The following is a 17,824-nucleotide window of genomic DNA, read 5'->3' on the forward strand; positions in this document are numbered from 1 at the left end:
AAGAAGCAGGAGAAAAGAAACACTTATTACCAACTTCCTATTATGCCTGGCCCATTATTTCCTAGCTTGTCCCAATGACTGAGCTTGTCTGAGCTTCATTTCCTCACATGTAAAATGAAGCTACTCTACAGCAGTTGTGGAGATTATGAGTTAATTCATGTAAAGCACTTAGAAAATCCTGGTACACAGCAAGCACAGTTTAAAGCTTCCAGCTAAAATAAATGTTACTAGAGAAGCTAAGTAAGGAGCCTGTTATAAGGCTAATGAGAGCTCCAGCCAAAATTCAAACCCAGGCTGCCCCATCTTTGATCTCAGACAACTACATCCATAGCCTTCCACACATGCATGCACATTTAAGGAAACGGAAAAAGACTTCATCGTGGAGAAAGTTCTGTACACAACCACGTCACTCCCCTAGGGGTTTGAATCATCAGTGTTAATGTGGTCAACCCGTGGTCAACCTGTGTATTTTACAAATGGATCACCAAAGCAGGGGGGGAACACTTTGCACTGGTTGCTAAAAAAAGGATGAGATTTTGATTAAAGGAATGTTAGAAGACTGTTTGAGAACATTGTTGAAAAAGAGTATGGCTGTAGATACAAGGGAAAAAATGGTACTCCATCTAAAGAAAGGAGGGGACGTAGAGACATAATGTTATGATGAATGATGTCATCATTCAAAGATCTGAGCTAACATTCTCTGCAAAACTGCGTAACTTAAATAAGGGGAGGGGGGCAAAAGAGGGGGGGTCCAAACTATAATAAGGAAAAACGACTGTGTATCTAGAAGCAATTAGTTCAACTGTCTTCATAAATAAGTCTCTAAATGTAATAAAGATGTCAAGAAATATTTAAATAGTTGTGTAATTTTGGACAAAAGATATTCTGAGGAAATAGAAAACACACAGTGACAAATCCTATTAAACTGTATAAAAATGTACCAATGTGCTTATAAAATAGTAATATTTTTATGTATGCAAAATATATAATATGTGTGTGTGTGTGTATATATATATTTTCATATATATATATATGAAAATAGGATGTAATATGAAAATAGTACTCCAGGGTCACCTGGGTTGCTCAACCGGTTAAGTGTCTGACTTTGGCTCACATCATGATCTCAAGGTCCGTGGGTTTGAGCCCCGTGTCGGGCTCTGTGCTGACAGCTCAGAGCCTGGAGCCTGCTTCAAATTTTGTGTCTCCCTCTCTCTCTGTGCCTCCTCTGCTCGTGCTCTTTCTCTCTCTCTCTCTCGCAAAAGTGAATAAACATTAAAATATATATAAATAAAACAGTACTCCAAGGTGGTAAAGGAAACAAATCCAGTAGAAAAACTGTCAGAGGCTATTAACACAAGGAAAAGTCACACAACAAATACAAAGAGCACTAAGTATATGAAAACATGGTAACTAACTACTTATCAAGGAAATAAATATTAAAGCAATACTAGGATACTGACTTACACAAGAACTTGTCAAAAATTAGGAAGAACAAGTGTTGCTAGGCTAAATAAAAGCACAGACTACTGGGATCCTGAGTGGAATACAACTTACAGACCAGCAACCCCACTTGAAAATCTATCCTACAAAAATATACTACATAGGGTATCTGTACGATAATAATAAGGAGAAAAAAACTAAATCTTCAATAATACAGGAGAGGTCAAACAGAATATCGTGTACCCTAACAGGGAAATTAGGCAGCTTGAAGATTAGTTGACTTCATCCTAAAGTTGACAACTGTCCCAGAGGAAATGCCTACTCCATGTTAAGTAAAAAAAAAAAAAAAAAAAAACAAGTTGTAGAAAAATGTCGATGTTCTTACCCTGTTTTTACATACAAGTTGCTTATAACTACTATATATAACTTGATAAATTTAGAGATAAGGACGTACCCATAAAGCCATGACCACAACCTACATCATCAACATACCCAACACCTCCAAAGTTTCCTATTATTTATTAAATTTTTTAAAGAACAGTTAATATAAGATCATTAACATTTTATCATTTTCAGTGTTCTAGTCTTTCACTTCCTTGGTTAAATGTATTCCTAAGCTTTTAGGTTTTTGTTTTTTTTTTAATGATTTTGTAAATGGGATGGTTTTCTTAGTTTCCTTTTCAGATAATTTTTTGTTTGTGTATACAAATGCAGCTGATTTGGGGGCACTGATTTCGTAATTTTGCTGTTTTTTTGTTCCAACAGATTTTTTGGTTATTTTTTAGTGTATGTGTGTGTGTGTGGGTGTGGGTGCGCGCGCGTGTGCGTGTGTGTGTGTTTGTGGAGTCATTAGAGTTTTAGAGATATAAGATCATGCCATTTGCAAATAGAGCTCATTTTACTTCTTCCTTTATGATTTGGTTGCCTTTTATTTCTTTTTCTTGCATAATTGCTCTGGCTAGGACATCTAGTACTATGTTGAATATTGGTGGTGAGAGGTGAGAATCCTTGCCTTTTTCCGGGTATTAGAGGAAAAGTTTTCAGTTTTTCACCACTGAGTATGATGTTAGCTGTAGGTGTTCCACATACACACTTTACCATGTTGAGGAAATTTGAGAGTTTTTAATCACAAAAGGATGTTAAATTTTGTTAAATGCTTTTCCTGTATCTATTGAGATGATAATGTGATCTGTCCTTTATTCTGTTACTGTGGTGTAACCTGTTGATATGTGGAACCATCCTTGCATAGCAAGGTTAAATCCCACTTGGTCATGTCATGGTGTGTGATTCTTTTAATGTGTTCTTCAAATTTGGTTAGCTATTCTGTTAAGGATTTTTTTATACATGTTCAACGGGGATATTGTTCCATAGTTTTCTTTTAGGATCTCTGGCTTTATACCAGGGTAATGCTGACTTGATTTTTAAAAAATGGAAGCATTCTTTCTACTTCTGTATTCTGGGAGAGTTTAAGCAGTATTTGTATTCATTTTTCTTTAAAAAAATAGAAAAATTCATCAGTGATGCCATCCGTTCTGGCCTTTTCCTGTTGGAAGGTTTTTGATTACCAATTCAATCTTATTTGTTACTGATCTGTTCATACTTTCTATTTCTTCTTGACTTAGTCTTGGTATGCTTTATTGTATACTTCTAGGAATTTATCTATTTCCTTTAGGTTGTCCAATTTGTTGGCACATAATTGTTCATAATAGTCCTTTATGATTTTTTTTCCTGTGGCACTGAATTAAAATGTCTTCTTCATTTATGATTTTATTTGAATCTTGTCTCTTTTTTCCTTGGTTAGACTGCGTAAGGATTTTCAATTTGGTTTTTATCTTTTCAAAGAAACAACTCTTACTTTAACTGAGTTTTTAAATGTTTTTCTTTCATTTCTTCCTGTTCTAATCTTTATTTCCTTCCTTCTATTAACTTTGGGATGAGTTTGTTCTTTTTCTACTTCTCTGAAGTGTAACGTTGAGATTTTTTTTCATATAGAATTTTATTACTATAGACTTCTCTTTTAATACAGATTTTGACGCATCCCTTAAGTTTTAGTATTAACAGTGTGCTTTAAAACAATAAAATTCAAAAGAAATGCAAATACCTGTAGACATGTTCATACATTTTAAGCTGTTGACACTGATTGATCTCAGAGGATGGGTTTTTTTTTTTAAGATTTTAATGAAATAACTATAGAATAACTACATGAGATAACTGAAATACCTAGAAAAAACAAAAGTAACAATAATGGAAATATAGATAAAAATCTCTGTATCACATAGTTAAAATAAAGATTAAAGACAGAGTGAGGAGACAGAAATGATAGGGGAAAAATATAACTTTGCAAAAAAAAAAAAAGTTGAATTAGAGAAAAAGCCAAAAAAAAAAAAAAAAAGGTACAAAAAGGAGAAAGATCTGAGGGCTCTTACCATAGAAGTAAACTTTCGGGAAATATTTTTTGAATCCTTCTTATATGCCAGTCTCTGTATTTCATTCATGCAGTTTATACTTATTAATTAGTAAAATTTTAGTTGATTTTCATAATAGTCCCATAAGGTTGATTTTTCTTTTTATTTTAGAGAAAGAGAAAGCACGTGCAACCAGGGAAGAGGGGCCGAGGTGGGGAGAGAGAGAATCTTAAGTTGGGTCCATGCTCAGCACAGAGCCTGACATGGGTTCAGTCCCCCCAACCCTGGGGTCATGACCTGAGCCAAAATCAAGAGTCGGACACTTATCCAAATGAGCCACCCAGGTGCCCCAAAGTTGATTTTTAACATCCTAATTTTATGGTAGAAAGCCAAGTCTGAGAGATAGGAAGCAACATACATAGATGTCACACAGATTCATAATGTTTCCTCCTCCTCCTCTTGCTACATTCCCTTCACAAGATGCAAACCTAGTTCTCCCAAAATCTTGGCCCTTATTGGAAATATGCCCAACCAGAGCTACCTGACAATCAAATAGCAGTGTGAGCGCCGTGCAAAGTTACTCCACACCATAAGCTATCAATTCCTAAGCAAGCTCAACTTAAACTTTTAAGGCCTGTGATTTACTTCAATGAATAGAGAAGTGATAAAAAGAGGCACATTTACAAAATCATGAGACTTGCTGAAAGTATATTTCATTCTAGGTAGCGAACAAACAAAAGAAGATTTAATTCTGTAACTGCTCTAATTCAGTATCAGCAATGCAAATTATGTGGCTAAAAAATTAAAATATATGGACTGCTATCACTGTCTGTGCTACGGGAATTAACCTGTAACCACTGTAACCAGCTAGAAAACCAGACAAAATATGTGAAACAGTGGTATCCGGACAGTAGAAAATAGGCAGCTCAGGACAGTACTTGCTGGAAAAAGGGGAACAGGTGAGATGAGCTGTATTATTGCCTCAGCTTTCTTTCTGGAGGCAGTTTCTAGCCCACCGCACAGTGAGGGGAAAGTCAGAGATCTGTGGTCTCCCCAAATGAGGGGACCAATTTTAATAGAAGGTAAAAAGCTAGGATGATCACCAGAAACCAGTGGTCTCGACAATTCCCAGAAATAAAACACAGTTGGGTAGAATCCATGCTCCAGTCATCAAGACTACAGAGACACAGTAATAAACAGGTCATTAAGTAGAGTCTCACTTTAAAAGTAAGACTAAATTGGGGCACCTGGGTGGCTCAGTCGGTTGGTTAAGTGTCCGACTTTGGCTCAGGCCATGATCTCACAGTTCGTGGGTTCAAGCCCTGCATCAGGCTCTGTGCTAGTAGCTCAGAGCCTGGAGCCTGCTTTGCATTCTGTGTCTCCCTCTCTCTCTGCCCCTTCTTTGCGTATTCTCTCTCTTAAAAATGAATAAAATAAATAAAAGTAAGACTAAATTATTCCCATAATAAAAGTTGCTCTGGACCTACCTCAAGAAAGTTTAAAATAAAGCTTCCAAAGTATCAGAGCCTGGAGCCTGCTTTGGATTCTGTGTCTCCCTCTCTCTCTGCCACTCCCCCACTCATGCTCCGTCTCTCTCTGTCTCTCAAAAATAAATAAATTAAAAATTTATTTAAATTAAAAAATTTTTTAAAAATAAATAAAATAAACTGGTATAATGTAAAAGTATATGCCTAAAAATCCCTAGTTTATGACATGTGCACACACAGCAAGAGAAACATGCTTACAAAAATACGAAACTGAAAAAGGTATGTAAAAATGTGAATAGTGAGAATCACGGTGTTTCAGGTTCTTTTTATTTTTTCTTTGCATCTTCCTGCATTCCCCAAGTTCATTATAATGAACTTGTATATTACTTCTATAAGCAGGAAGGCAGGTGAGGGTAGGGGATGATATACCGTTAAGAAAAAAGAATAAAGTTCCATCAGTAATCAAAAAAGGTAAATACTAAATAGTACAGATTTGGTTCATTTAAATGAATTTCTTTTTCTACTGCTATCATTTATAATTATGATTTCATTGAGATTGCTTGTATACAGTTTTGTTTAAAATTGAACAAAAAAAGCACAGTTTGGTTCAGACTTTTGCTATATACGTTTGGCTAAAATTGCTGTTTTTGGTAACCACTGCCACCTGTATCCTCACGACTCCATCCTACTGAAGCGTGAGAATGCATCAGTGCCGTGCACAACCATCAACCCTTTCTCTGCACCGCATCAGAAGTGTTCGTTGGAGAACAGCTACTGCACAGAGGAAACTCACCACGAAAGCCCTATTATTGGTAGTAGGAATCATAAGACCACACCACTATGTGAAACTTTTCTTCTCACTCACTGATATAATGGGAAGATGACGGAAACTGAGGTTGTTTTTCTTGTTCCTAACACAAGGAACTGCTCTCTAGTTACTAATAACCTACTAATGTACAGCCTAGCAGGAACAAATTGAATACACACTAGAGGCCGCTAGTGATAAATAAGTGAATTTTGCATGAAGTAAAAAACATGATGAGAGCAGTACAAAGAAAACTGCATTCTAAGCTTCTAGCTTCAGCTGCCTTTTTAAGTACTATTCTTCAAGTCAGAAAACATTTTTTTCCATCTATAAACCTCTCCTAAATTTTCTTGAAATAAAAGAAATAGAGCTGGGCAAATTTCATCTTAAAACGACAAATCAAGGAAATTTTTTAAATATCTGTATTACCATATTATTAAAGCAAAGCTGTCCTTTAAAGCAATGATTCCTTTTTATAGAGTACAAATTAGGAGAATAAGTTATTCTCTTAATTGTCACAAAGATTCAGATCAAGTAAAGAAAACCTTATGCTCAATGATGTAAATGTGTCTTGGTTATACATTCATGGAGAGGAAGATATATATGTACATATATATATATATATATATATACACACTCACATATATACATATATATATATACATATATATATATATACCCACACAGACGTATATGTATATGTATATGTATACGTATATATATGTATACATGTATATATATATGTGTATATTTTTTAATTTTTTTTAATGTTTATCTATTTTTGCAAGAGAAGGGACAGAGCCTGAGCCAGGGAAGGGCAGAAAGAGAGGGTGACACAGCAGGCTCCAGCCTCTGAATTATCAGCACAGAGCCCGGCATGGGGCTCAAATTCACAAGCCCTAAGAGCATGACCTGAGCTGAAGTCTAAGACTTAACCAACTGAGCCACCCAGGTGCCCTGGGAAAGGAAGATATTTTTAAAAGCAAAAGAGATCTAAAAAATATCCCAAGTCCCAGAGGAAAATCATGAATCGTAAGAGTGGGGTTTTAAGGAGTTTACTTAGAAAAAAAACGCATGATACCATGAGCTCAGGGAAAATAGAATCATCTGATTAAAAGCAAGCTTTTCTAAAACCGAGGTAGTGTACATATACTATATACCCTTTTTAAAAAGTCTGTGAGGAATGTTATTAAATTTCTCAGAACGCACGGGAGGTATTTTTATCACTTCTATGTATGACAGGTAACCATTTAATTCCTTTTCACGGTCATCGAGAGTGTGAGGAATAAAAAAAAAAATCACAGATCGAGGGGCATTTTACATCACAGTAAACTTTAAGTTAGAGGAGAACCCAGGGTAGCAGAAGTATGCAGATTACGAGAGACCCTGAGAAGATCCCAAACCATGATGATAGCACGGCAGCCAAAGAGAAAGCGCTGGGGGCGGGGGCATTTGTGGAAATGTCGTTTGTGTCTGTATTTGCATCTGGTCGTCCCTACCCATGTTCACCGAAGAGAACCCGGAGTGGATCCCGGTGCTAAGCACAGCCGCCTCCAGTCAGGGGTCTCCGTATGTCAGCCTTCCCATCAAGGGCGCAGGCAGTCTTCCCCCTTCGCCACCTCAGGGGGGTCAGTCACTCGTATGTCCTTACACAAGAAAAGACAGGCCACTGGGAATTCAAGGGCAGCACCCAGTGCCCAGCTCACACTTGCTCTTAGAACACAAACGCAACTGCGGGTCTGGTTTCTAGATTCTGGCAGATTTCCTCGCAAGCCCAACTTTCCAGTCCTTCCACTTACTGTTAGTTATAATACTTTCGACTGATTTTGTTGTTGTTTACACTGGTCAGAGTTCCTCTGTTCTTTACAACCAGAAGCCCTCAATGCGACAAAAAGTTAAATAAGAAGTTCCTAACAACGTTAACAAAAGAGCTTTTAGTATCAGTCTCTGATTCTCCTCTTAAATAAAAGCAACTTTAAGAATTGCTTTACTGGGTCAGGAATATGCTTTCATACTTAATCTGTGAAAGTTGAAGACATTAAATTTTTATGGAAGAGCGTGTCTAATCATTCTTTAATAACTATTAAGCACATAGTGACCTAGTTCCTGGGGATGAGATGGTGAAAGAGCCAGAGACAGTACAATGCTTTCCACTGGGGTTATAGGCGGGTGGGAACATGGAAAGAAGTGGTTCCAACGTGTTGTGATAAATGTTACGATAAGGGAAGTACGGGGTGAGAGAACATCTCAGAAGGACAATGAACTCCACTTGGTAAAGCAAGAAATCTAGCCACCAAATACCCTCACTGAGGTTTATTTAGGATTTGTCATCTATGGCCTGTGGGGAAATGATTATTATTTTCAGGGAAAGCTATCTAAAAAGGAGTAAGACTGCTCAATTAAAATTATTTATTTATCGGGGCACCTGGGTGGCACAGTCCGTGCTGAGCCTGGAGCCTGCTTCAGATTCTGTGTCTCCCTCTCTCTCTGCCCCTCCCCTGCTCGCATTCTCGCTCTCAAAAATAAACGTAAATTTTTTTAAATGAAAACAAAAATATTTATTTATCATCTTTTATTTGTTAAATTGGGTCCTACGTGCCAGAGTTATTTCCCAAGATAAATAAAACAACAACAAAGAATTGTGTGAAATTAAGTAGAAACACCCACAGATAATTTTAACATAATATGCAATGATACGTAATTATTGCCTAGAAAATTTTAATTTATCCTGAATTAGGTCTGAGGAAACAAAGACTTCTGGGGAAACCCAAGGGAACTGAGTTTTGAAAGGAGTGTATATGGCTTGGAAGAAAGCAGAAGAGGGATTTTATGAAAGAATTTTAAAAGAGGGTTTTGTTATAGAATAGGGTTTTATAAGTTGGTCAGACATGGTGTTCTATAAAAAAGTATCTCCGTGTGACGTTAAAACTAATTCCTTGACCTTTCAGTGTATACTCCCATGGTTTTGAAAAATAACTGACCAAGTAGGATCAGTATTTCGATGGCACCAATATTTGTTTTAACATTTACTTATTTTTGAGAGCGAGCACGTAGGAGAGGGGCAGAGAGAGAGTGCTCCAAGCAGGCTCCGAGCTCTAAGCGCAGAGCCCAAGCTAGGGCTCCAACTCACGAATGGGGAGATCATGCCCTGAGCTGAAGTCAGACACTTAACCGACTGAGCCACCCAGGCGCCCCTAGATGGCACCAATATTTTAAATAACCATTGCTAAAGAGTGCTAGTGCTCACACAAGTGCTCCCTTCACGGCTGCTCCTGCCCTGAGGAGCAGGTCCCAGGTGTCAGGCACCCCAACACGGCATCCAGCAGAAATGGACGTAACCAAGCATCCAAAGCTGAAAACAGAGCTCATGGATCGAAATCCTGTGGGACCGACAACTTCTTCCCTACAGTTCAGGCAAAACATGGCGAATCTCATGCGAGAAAAGTACTAAGTGCAATTCCAAATCATACAATTCGGATTGGTAAGTCAACATCTTTAATGTTCATGATTTTTTAAATTATAGTTCCTATGAGCCTGGGCATTTATACACTAGTGTCTCCTTGTTCATCACTTAAGTTCCCTTCCCCCGACTTTCTGAAGTGATAGAGTATCCAGAGATAAGCACATTAGACATAATATATACACACACACACACACAAATATGGTATTTACATCATATATATCATACACACATATACATACACACAATGATTTTATTCTTGCAGTGATAAAATGTTTTTGGTTGTATTTTAAATAGCCTTTCTGAGACTCTTCGGCATATTCTCCAACTTCTGGCTAGAGACAAAATTGGAGCCTTCAAGGAATACGGTGTCAAACACCTCTCAGATCACTAAGCCAGGACTGTAAGTAAAAGTCCAGAGCTTATCCTGGTGTAAGTGCCATTTGGATATATTCCCACAAAATTTATTAACTAGCCCTTGCTCCCACTGAATTCCAGCTGTCACTTTTCTGTCCCCATAGCTGGCGCAGGTACAAATCCAGCATCCACTCAAATTTCATGTCTTATAACGATGTGTCAACGAATAGTACTGTTTCCTGTTGTTGGGAGTTATTGTGCTTATTCTTGGTCTCATAATACAATACCAAAATTTTAATAACGAGAAACAGGAAATATCTAGGTGCATGTGGGGGTGCACTCACATATGCGCACACACTGAAACGAGTCTGAAAAATCAGACAGCGAAGGACCGTTCTACAACTTTTTAATCAACATATTTATACACATACACACATATGTGACTCTCAATTATTACTCCTAACTCAGCAATCTATAATATACTGAAAATAAAACAAAAAACTTGAAAAACATGAGCTCTTACATTGTACTGACAAGTGCTAAGACAATTCAGGTTCCTTTCTTTTTAAAAAGTAAAATTAAAAGAGCCATGTGTTACTCAGAACTTTTGACAGATGATCCAGGTTTCTCTGAAAAATCATCTGAAGGTAATTTATTTCTGAAGTCTCCATCCACAGTGCAGGAAAGGAAAAGGGTTTTGTCAGGAACATACTTTATGAAATAGAATAGCCATAAAGAACAATGCCTCTGATTAAATTTAGTTGTAAACTGACTTCCTGCGGCTGCTTAAAATGATTTCACTCTGAAAATTTATTTTGACTTCATGCATGATCTGACAAACATAGCATCTTTGCATACATATTCTGTCTCCCCACATCCCCCCAAATGATTCAGAGCTATGCATGGATAACTTTGAGATCTCTGATTTATAGCATTTGATAACCAACAGACTAAAATATATTAGGAAACTAATTCAATCAGCAATTCAAGAAAAATATGTCTTCACAGTTTATTGTGTAGGGTTCTTTAATAAAGACTCCTATTACAAATTTTCTTTTAAATGTGCTAATCATTTTTACCTTCCATCATTTTAATTCAAAGGCCCAGTAATGTTGACACGCTTACAGACTTAGTAATTTGATGGCACAAATACTTTTTAATGGAAACTTGTCAAAGCAAATGACTAAATAATTGCTTAAGGCTAGGCTTACAAGAAATCAAGGTAAACCAGTGAGCTTTGGTTTTCCTTAAGCAAGTACAAACTTGTTTTCTTTCTATATGTGTTCACACAAACTGAAGGTATATTTTTTTTTAACTATGCCATGAAATGCGTGAGCATTAGTTTAAATGAAGGCCAATCACTCAGAAAATTACAGTCACAGGGAGACTGAAATCAATTGTCCTAAACATTAGACGTTATTGAGATCACAGTATCTGCTCAGATCCTTGACACCAACTTATTCCACAACAATTTTTATATTTGTTGCCTCGTTCCATAAAAAACGAACAGTACTGAGCAAGCTTTTGCAAGATTTTCACTAAGAGACGGCAAATATAGGCATTATATGAGTCTCTGCTACTCTTTATATCCCTTCCACGGTGGAAGTGCCAACTTTGAAAATTATGTTTGGTTCTGACTACAAGAACTAACATTCCTCCCAAAGAATCACTTGCAAAAAGTGGTAACAGATCCCAACTAAAAAGACAATTCTTAAGAATCAAGTCTATCAACTACCTTGAGGGAACAAACACGATTGTTGGTGGGCCTATACAATGGAGTACCACTCAACAGAGAAATGGAACAAACTACTGATACAGTCACAAGCTCAATCTCAGAAGCATGTGATCAGTCACAAAAGTCAGATACAAAAGACAACAAGCTGAATGACTCCATTTATAGGACATTCCAGAAGGCTGCAGGAGCTAGGATACAGAAGTTGGGAACGGATGCAAAGGGACATGAGGGAACTTTTGGGGATGATGGACATGTTCTGATCTTGATTGCCGGTGGATATACCTGTAGATTACTTCAAAGTTTGTTGAATTGTGTGCTTAAAATGGGTGGATATTATTGTATGAAATTATACCTGAACAAAGCTGACTAAAAACAAACAAACAAAAAAAGGAATCAGAGAAGCTGAACACCGTATTCCTTCATTTCAACAATATGAAAAGAGCTGGAAGCTATTCAGTTACCACATGCGACGCACTAACCATGAAAGAATATTTACAGCTATTATTGAAACGTATATCATACACGCATTTAACTATTCTGTAATTCATCACATCGTAGCTTTGAACAGCCACCCTCCACCCTCTTGGTTTATCCAATTCTTTTTTTTTTTTTTTTTTGGTTTATCCAATTCTTGTATAACCAGCCCGAGTAATACACTTCTTCATTATGATTTCGCTGAGTACTCCAGAAGATCCTGATCTCTCCTTGAAATGTCGCAGATAGAGAAACTACAGCTCAAGGAAGTGGAATTACTTGGCCAAAGTCTCATAGTAATGAAGTCGCCAGATCAGATTTTGAATCCTGACCTCACTAAGGAGTCTGTGCCCTCTCACTTCACAGTTCCCAACGTGGAAATCCTGCTGTTGCGGTGAATGGACAGAGAGGACAAAATTGTTCAAAGGTAATCCTATGGAAACAGGTCAATGCTTCCTTCAAGAGGATGTCTGATTCTTGCTGCCAGGTGCCTGGTTTAATGATAACGACAATGACTTTGGAGGATAATCTGTAACATCAGAACCTCTTATTATTCAGTTTATTTAAATCCCATTCTGAAGTTGGTTTAGCCAGGGCACAGTAAGCTTTAGAGTCAGGTCAGCTTTATTCTACTTGATCGCTCAGAAAAGTGGTATTGATCTGCTGATAAGAAAGCTGAGAGAATATATAAAGCTAGGAAGCCTGAAATTCTATGTGTGAGAAAATTAATGGTCTGATGGGAGTAAGCAATCAAGAATGAGCCCTCCTTTTCTGCGGGAGCCCCACAAGTTCCTCCTCAACCCATAACGTTAACAACTGTTTACGTGAAGGGTCATCTGTGTGATTTCAAGGAATTTTTACTGGATGCTGATCTTTTAAATTCAACAGAGAGCAGCCCTTCACCATCTGAGCTAAGCTAGAATAATGTTCATATGATCATCTGTAGGATCTCCCATTCAGGATGCTGGATTCATCAATTATTCTGAGAAAACTAACCAGGAAACCATACCACCACACCCCATTTCAAGTCCTTACACACTAACGATACCAAAATCCACAGCTATCCCTCAGACAAGTACACAGATGAGTTTCAAAGGCTCTATGTCCTTTAGAATCACAATTCAAAGAAATTATCACATTTAACATTAGATTCTTGTTGCTCTCAGAATACCAATGAATTTAAAGGCAAGGATCTTCATTTCATGATAAAAGACTCATTTAGATAGGGATTTGAATGCAATGTAAATATAAAATATTCTGAAAATAGGTGGGATGTATTCTACATGTGATTTCAGACAAAACATGCAAAATCTTTCTAGATAGAAGGCACTCTGGTTTATACATGCTAATCAATAACTACCCAAAGTTTCTTCTGTAGCCCAGGCAGCAAGGAGAAAGGACAAAGGAGAATACAGAGGAAACAGCTTGGCTAAAATGAGAAGTAAAAGACAAACCCTGATTCTCAAGGTCAGGAGTTTAGATTTTATCCAGGAGACAGGAGAACCTCCCCTTCTCCCTGCTAGTCATCCAACACACACACACACACACACACCCCACTCTGTGTCCCTAACCTTTTACACTCCAGTAGGATCCTCGGGATTATTTCTGATACGCCCATTCTGGATTAACTGTCCATTCTCTGTGTTTTTGTCATAGAACCTATCGCACTGGACTAGAATTTTCTCATTATGTGCTTTATAATCTACATATTGCACACTAATTTCTTCTTTACTTGTATCACTCTAAGTTTTTTATGGGCAGGAATCATTTATTTATATATTCACAGTAACTATCAAAATATCTAACCAGAGAAGTTATTCAATAAAAGTTTGAATGAATAAAATGAATGAATGAATCATAAGCTAGATGCTACATTCTTAATTCTGTCACTGGATTATATTTTTGAGGGATCCTGTCTCATTCAAAAGCTAATTTTATTTTTAACTGTAATTGTATTTTATTTTTGATTAGTTTACCTCAACTTTTTAACAGAATAAGGTCTACAAATGCTGACGTCCCTTGAAAAGTATTTTTTTAAAGAATCATCAATATCCACTATTTTTCCCGTACCGTCAAATAACTTTCGTGTGGCATTGATTTTGTGATTCTAGTTGGTCTCCATACCTCTCCTATTCTACTTGATTCCCTCACTTCTTCCACCTCCTACCATAATTAGTTGTGACCACAATTCTAAGAACCTATAGCAATGTTTCTTAATCCATTTTTCGGGTTCAAAGAGCTATCAATTCTATATCCTAAAAAAAAAAAAAAAAAAAAAAAAGGCCACACAGTCAAAATTCAATATATTCCCATTTTATAAAGGCCAGAGATAGGTAGAATGAATCTAACATTAAGTAGGTCAGACAGTGTCCTGTGAGGGGAGATGGCAATTGGGGGTTGGGAGCATGAAGAAGGCCTCTGCAATGCTGCTAATACTCTATTTATTGATCTCAGTACTGTTCGTTCATGTGCTCCCCTTTGTAAAAATTCATTGAGCTCTATCATTATAGTCTGTGTACTTCTCTATATGTTTGTAATATTCCCTCTGGTGGAAAAGGTGGTTAATTACTGCATAGTTAACAACTTCTCCACCCTTGGTTAGGAACTGATGAGAGGAGAAGTGGTTCTCTTAGGGTATCTGGGAAAGATGCAGACATAGCAATGACTGGGTATGGGAGGAGGGCGGAGGTTAACTCTCCTATAATCCTTACTGTTCACCTGGTACCCATAAGTAACAATCTTTTCATATTCTTTGACGTGGACAATTTACACTTTCCTGATCTAATTTAACGTTAATAAAACTGTCACTAGAAAAACAAAACCCTCCAAAATCTATCAACAAGGGGTAAGAAGCGAAATCGGCTTCATAAAATCCTCCTAGAAAATCGTATTCTGCCTCACTCGTATTTGTTTTTTCCTTTTGGCCTCCTGTGATTATTCTGACAAGGCTGAGCTTTACCATGCTGATTCAGATCAATGGTGGGTTTGACCTACTTGCCAGAAAGCAGGAGGTGGATGTTATGAAGCCACCAAACGAGTTTTTAATCACAGACACCTATCAAAATATAGACATGTGACTTCATTATTAGGCTGAAGCTGCAGAAATGGGGGTATTGGCCCACACATCTAATATACCACCATAGTACCCCACATTTCTAACAACAGATATCTGGGATTTGGAAAACAGTCAGTTAAGACTATGGGAACAAGGGCGTCTGGGTGGCTCAGTCAGTTAAGCGTCTGACTTCAGTTCAGGTCATGATCTCGCAGTTTGTGAGTTCGAGCCCCTTGTCAGTCTTGGAGCCTGCTTCGGATTCTGTCTCCCTCTCTCTCTGCCCCTCCCCTGCTCACGCTCTGTCTCGTTCTGTCTCTTTGTCTCTTTCAAAAAGAAAATAAACATTAAAAAAAAAAGTATGGAAACAGAGTTATGGAATCACTATGTTGCATAACTAAAAGTAATGTAACATTGTGTATCAACTATATTTCATCATAAAAAATATATATAATATAGGATATAATATACCACTCTCAATATTACATTGAAATCAGAAATCAGTGGGGATAGTTCAGATGATTTAAAAAATAAGGTTGGAGAAAGTGGCTAACCAAATAAGTAGATTTTTTTTCCCTCAACTAAAGAAAAAAAAAAAAAAGTATGGGAGTACAAAGTATGGCGTCTTCCTAAAATGTCTTCCTCTTTAATCTTGAGTCCATAACCAAAGCTAAGACCCCACTGTCATGGACGGTGCCCATCCTACAATTCCCTGACTGGGTCTTCAACCTGCCTCAGTCTGATGTCCAGACTGAGCACACCCCCAAGTCAGAACCTGCCAGTCCTCAGGGCAGAGGTAATCCATTCATCTAAAATGTGAGGGTCAATCAAAGTCACTCAAAACTTTATGGGAAGAGAGAGCAGAGTGACTGCAACAATATATTCATTTATCAACAAATATTTGTTGAATCTCTCATACTCCCACACATTCTCTAGGCACCACCGAGCTTCCATTCTACAAGCTTATATTCACCTGAACAAGAAAAATTAGTCACATTTTCTGTCTTCCCAAAGAGCAGAACCAATAGGAAGACTCAATGTAACTCTTTACTACTTAGGAAGGAATAACAGATCTTTTTTTTTTTGCCTCCTTTTTGTTTCTCTCAGCCTCCTAACATATGCTCAAATCATCATGTATTATTTTCATAGCAATAAAAAACACTTCGGACTTCTTTATGAAAAGTCAACCCTGATAAATACGGAGTGGCCCCTCTCAGAGTTGAAACAAAGCCCGACAAACATTTATGAAGATGGTGTAGACAGCTGAATGCATTTGGTAAGGATCAGACATAGGGTCACTGCGGATGTTCGCCTCAGCTCTGTCCTTCCTCAGGATCTCTTCCTCCCCTTGCTCCTCTCTTGGTGTCTACATCAGTCTCCCTTCCTTCCATTTCAAATGTGTGAACAGCTCATTTTGTCCTCAGCTGGAGAAGATTCTCTACACATTCATGTTTTATTGCATAATTATAAGGTATTACATTGTAGATGCGGCATTAAATAAATACAAACAAACCATACTCGGCTTTTCAAAACCTGTGTTTTCTCCTTTCTAATTCTGTTTTTCTGCTTTTCTGACAAAAATGTGAGAAAAAATAGGAATCACGTTTAGTCACCTATAACCAATTAGCATAACTGGTTATGGTTTGTATTTAATGAGATTTACTCTTAAGGATTCAATTCCCACATGGGGCAGTTAGTTTACTCAGCTCCCTATTAGACACTCTACCCAGGCCAGCCTTGTCCCTAAGTATCTGAGTATGAATCATTGCAAACACATTATTATAATGAGAAAAGGAACAGAAAGTACATCTTATTATCGAGCATCTTCATATATGGGCAAATGGTTCTTAGATAAAATCATGTAAATCTTTTGGAAGTCTTCCATAAGATTACTGATAAATGTGTTAAGAATATTAGAAATGATTATTTTGAAATCTGGGCAAAAATGATGATACTCACTCCACCACCCTGGTCACCTGTTTTGCTTTTAAATGTGAATGAAAGTTCACATTTCTCTCTCTTATTAGGGTGTTCTAATGTTCTCTCTAATAAAAGCAATCAGCAGGGAAATCTGTACTTTTTTCACAAGCATTCTAGATGGTTCTGACGGTCAGAGCAGAGTTGGGAAGCACTGTGTTACTATCTGTTCACAGCTCTGGTTCATGTAATTATGTTCATGAGCTACACCTACCCGTAGGGAAACAGCACTCAGTACCAGATCCCTCGCCAGCAAGCCGGCTACGGGCATGAAATGCAATCTCCAGGTCCTAATCTTGGCCTCCTGGGTATCATGCTCTTCCCTGAACCAACTGGCCCAGGCACTTTTTAGAGTATTTTTCATACACTGTCCATGTCAGGTCTTAGGGAATATGGTCAGAGGAATCCATAAAGTTAAAAAATAAAGAACCATAAAGTGTTAAGAATTTAAATTGTTTCCTAGGCTGTCTCTAGTGCCATAGTTCTTGATAATTCATCCGGGCCCGAGACATTAGTATGGCCCGTCTCAAAGGAAACATGCTTTCCTCCTGTAAGCAACGGGCTGCTTTCAAAAAGCAGCTCCAATGGAAGGCTGAAGTTAAAAATTCTGATGCCATAAAGATGTATTTTAC

General features: G+C 37.5%; 1 protein-coding gene across 13 annotated transcripts in view; it reads right to left on the minus strand.

Annotated features, from left to right (window-relative positions):
• Positions 1 to 17,824, minus strand: part of TPK1 (thiamin pyrophosphokinase 1) — a 349,214-nt gene that overhangs the window by 186,046 nt on the left and 145,344 nt on the right. The window lies entirely within an intron of this gene.

Source organism: Panthera uncia, chromosome A2 (genome assembly GCF_023721935.1).
Source record: "Panthera uncia isolate 11264 chromosome A2, Puncia_PCG_1.0, whole genome shotgun sequence".
Lineage (NCBI taxonomy): Eukaryota > Metazoa > Chordata > Mammalia > Carnivora > Felidae > Panthera > Panthera uncia.